Raw genomic sequence first — 4,318 nt, 5'->3', positions numbered from 1 at the left:
CTTTGGAAAAATGTGTATTCAGTTCCTCTCTGCCCATTTTTAATAAGATTATTAGTTGTTTGGTATTGAGTTGTGTAAGTTCTTTATATATTTTGGATATTAGTCCCTTATCAAATATATCTGTGGAAAATATCTTCTTCCATTTAGTAGGTTGCCTTGTTGCTTTACTGATGCTTCACTGTGCAAAAGCTTTTTATTTTGGTATAGTCCCAATAGTTTAATTTTTATTTTATTTCCCTTGCCTCAGGAAACATATTTAGAAAAATGTTTCTATGGCTGGTGTCAAAGAAATTACTTCCTGTATTTTCTTCTAGGAGTTTTATGGTTTCAGGGTCTTACATTTAGGTCTTTAGTCCATTTGAGTTTATTTTTTGTATATGGTGTAAGTGGGTAATCCAGTTTCACTCTTTTGCCTATAGCTGTCCAGTTTCCCCAGTACCGTTTGTTGGAGAGAATATCTTTTTCCCCATTATATATTCTTGCCTGCTTTGTTACGGATTAATTGTGGATATATATATGTATATAGGGTTATATATGTATACATATAGGGTTATATATATATATAGAGAGAGAGAGAGAGAGAGTTATATATATATATATATATATATCCTATATCCTATCCTATATAACCTATATCCTATATCCTATATCCTATATCCTATATCCTATATCCTATATCCTAAATCCTATATCCTATATAACATATATATATATATATATATATATATATATATATATATATATATAATTGTGGATTTATTTCTGGGCTGTCTATTCTGTTCTATTGATATATGTGTTTATTTTTGTGCCAGTATCATACTATTGTTGTTGTTGTTTTGTTGTTGCTGCTGTTGTTTGTTTGTTTGTTTTTAAGTAGGCCTCATACCCAGCATGGAGCCCAATGCAAGGCTTGGACTCACGACCCTGTGGTCAAGACCAGATCTGAGATCGAGGTTGGATGCTTAACTAACTGAGCCACCCAGGCACCCCAGCATAATGTTCTGATAATTACAACTTTGTATAATATCTTGAAATGAATTGTAGTAGCTCCAGCTTTGTTCCTCTTTCTCCATATTACTCTGGCTATTTTGGGTCTTTTATGGCTCAGTATTTCATTATTCTTTGTTTTAGTATTCTTTGTGTTCTGTGAAAAATGTTGTTGGTATTTTGTTAGGGATTGCATTAATTCCATAGATTGCTTTGAGAAGAATGGGCATTTTAACAACCAATGTAAATGTTCTTTTAATCCATGAGCATGGAATATCTTCCCATTTGTTCATGTTATCTTCAATTTCTTTCATCGGTGTTTTTGTAGTATAGGTCTTTCACCTCTCTGGGTAAGTTTATATCTAGGTATTTTATTATTTTTATTGAAACTTTTAAATGGGATTTTCTTAATTTCTCTTTTTACTACTTCATTATTAATGTATAGATATGTAGCAGATTTCTCTATATTGATTTTATATCCTGCAACTTTGCTGAATTCACTGGTCAGGCTAGTAGTTTTTTGGTGGAGCACCTAAATACATAAAGCAATTATTAAGGAATTGACAGTAATACAATAATAGCAGGGTACTTTAACACCCCATTTACATCAATGAATTATTGTCCTTACGGAAAATCAACAAGGAAACAGCGGAATTGAGTGACACATTAGACTAGATGGACCAAACAGATATATTCAGAACATTCCATTCAAAAGCAGTGGATTATACATTATTTTCAAGCATACATGAAACATTCTCCATAATGGATCATGTGTTGGGCCACAAAACAAGTCTCAGTAAATTCAAAATCACTGAAATAGTATTATGCATCTTTTCTAACCACAATGGTACAAAACTAGAAATGAATCACAAGAAAAAATCTAGAAAGAACCTAAATACAGGGAGGCTAAATAACATGCCACTAAAGAATGAGTGGGTCTAACCAATAAATCAAAGAGGAAATTTAAAAATACACAGAGAAAAGTGAAAATGAAAACAATGTTCCAAAATCTTTGGGATGCAGCAAAAGTGGTTTTAAGAGGGAAGTCTTAGCCATACAGACCTACCTCAAGAAACAAGAAAAATCTCAAGTAAGCAACCTAACCTTACACCTGAAGGGGCTAGAGAAAGAAAAACAAAGTCCAAAGCCAGTAGGAGGAAGGGAATAGTAAAGATCAGAGACTTTTTTCAGTCTCTAAATGAAAACAAAACAAAACAACAATAGAATAAGAACAATGAAACTAGGGGTTGGTTCTTGAAAAGATAAACAAAATTGATAATTTTTTGAAAAAGTTTATTTATTTTGAGAGAGAGAGCATGCCTGAAACCAAGGGAGGAGCAAAGAAAGAGAGAAAGAATACCAAGCAGGCTCCACACTACCAGTGCTTTGACCATGAGATCATGACCTGAACTGAAATCAAGAGTTATACACTTAATTGACTGAGCCACCCAGGCACCCCCAAATTGATAAACTTTTAACCAGACACAGAAAGAAGAAAAGAGAGAGGGCTCGAATAAGCAAAACCAGAAATGAAGGAGCAAATCTCAAAAACAGATATGTCAAAGCAAAATAACAACTGACACCGCAAATATACAAGGGATTGCAAGAGAATATTAGGAAAAATCATATGCCAACAAATTGGACAACCTAGAAGAAATGGATCAATTCTTAGAAACATATAACTTGCCAAAACTGAATCCAGAAGAAATAGAAAGTTTGAACAGACAAGTTGCTGGCAATGAAATTGAATCAGTAATCAAAAAAAATCTTAACAAATGAGCCTAGGACCAAATGGCTTTACAGTTAAATTCTATCAAAAATTTTTAAAAGGCTTAACATCAGGGTACCTGGCTGGCTCAATCTGTAAAGCACGTGACTTTTAATCTCAGGGTTGTGAGTTCAAGCCCTGCATTGGGTGTGGAGCCTACTTGAAATAAAAATGAAAAAAAAAAAGAGTTAATGCCTATTTTTTTTTCTCAAACTGCTCCAAAATATAGAAGAGGAAGGAAAGTTTTCAGATTGAGTCTATGAGGCCATCATTACCCTGATACCAAAACCAGATAGAGACACTACAAAGATACTACATTGAATATCTCTGATGAGCATAGATGCAAAAAATTCTCAACAAATCTCTTTTCCAGTTATTTTAGCTCCAGTCTCTATGTCCAGCAAAGTCTCCCATGCCACTGTCTACATGGTGGTGTGGGAAGTCCTATATGGGAACTAGTGCAAGTGCTGGAAGTTTTTGGAGATGATCGAGCTGAAGATTAGCCAGAAGAACTAGGGCAAATGTTTCTCAGGCATGCATCATCAAGCTTAAGTCCACTCCCTGCCCAAATTATTCATATGTATTCTGGGGGGCCTGCAGCACTGTGATGAGGCCAAGTCTGTGGCTTGGCCTTGGTCCATGTGGATAATGTCCCATGTAGACATTGAGGTGTTGAAGAAACTCAACAAGAGTAAGAAATTGGTCAAGAAGCTGTCCAGGAAATATGATGCCTTTTTGGCTTCAGAATCTCTTTCAAGCAGATACCCCTGATCCTGGGCCTGGGCTTTAATGAGGCTGGCAAATTCCTTCCTTGCTGCCCTACAGTGAGAAAATGGTGGCCCATGTCAAAGCGAAGTCCATGATCAAATTCAAGAGGAAGAAGAAGTGTTGTGTTGGGCAGTGGCCATTGGCCACATGAAGATGATAGATAATGAGCTTATGTACAACATCCACTTAGCTGTCAATATCCTAGTATCATTGCTTAAGAAGTATTGGCAGCATGCCCTGGCTTTATACATTAAGAGTGCCTCTTTACTAAGGCACAGCTTAATAAATCCTAGTGCTACCAATTAAAAAAAATCCGCAACAAAATATTAGCAAACCAAATCCAACAATACGTTAAAAAACATAATTCACCATGGTCAAGTGTGATTTATTCCAGGGAGGCATAGGTGGTTCAGTATTTGCAAATCAACCAACATGGTACATCACATTCACTAGAGAAAGGGTAAAAACTGTATGATCATCTCAATACATGCAGAAAAAGCATGTGACAAAGTACAACATCCATTCATGATAAAACTCTCAACAAAGTAGGTTTAGAGAGACCTAATATAATATGTTGAGAGACCTCAACATAATAAACGCTATATATGAAAAATCCACAGCTAACATTTTACTCAACAGTGAAAAACAGACGGAGGACCTGGGTGGCTCAGTCAGTTAAGTGCCTGACTTCAGTTCAGGTGATGATCTCATGGTCTTTGAGGTGGAGACCTGCATTGGGCTCTGTCCTGACAGCTCAGAGCCTGGAGCCTGCTTCTGATTCCGTGGGTCTCCCTC

General features: G+C 35.9%; 1 pseudogene; it reads left to right on the top strand.

Moving 5' to 3' along the window:
- Positions 1–3,148: 3,148 nt before the first annotated feature.
- On the top strand, positions 3,149–3,829 carry LOC125171598 (60S ribosomal protein L10a-like; annotated as a pseudogene).
- The last annotated feature ends 489 nt before the right edge of the window (positions 3,830–4,318 follow it).

This window comes from Prionailurus viverrinus, chromosome C1, assembly GCF_022837055.1.
Source record: "Prionailurus viverrinus isolate Anna chromosome C1, UM_Priviv_1.0, whole genome shotgun sequence".
In the NCBI taxonomy this organism is placed as follows: Eukaryota; Metazoa; Chordata; class Mammalia; order Carnivora; family Felidae; genus Prionailurus; species Prionailurus viverrinus.
The sequence above is the reverse complement of the archived record's forward strand: the minus strand, read 5'-3'. Positions and strand labels throughout refer to the sequence as shown.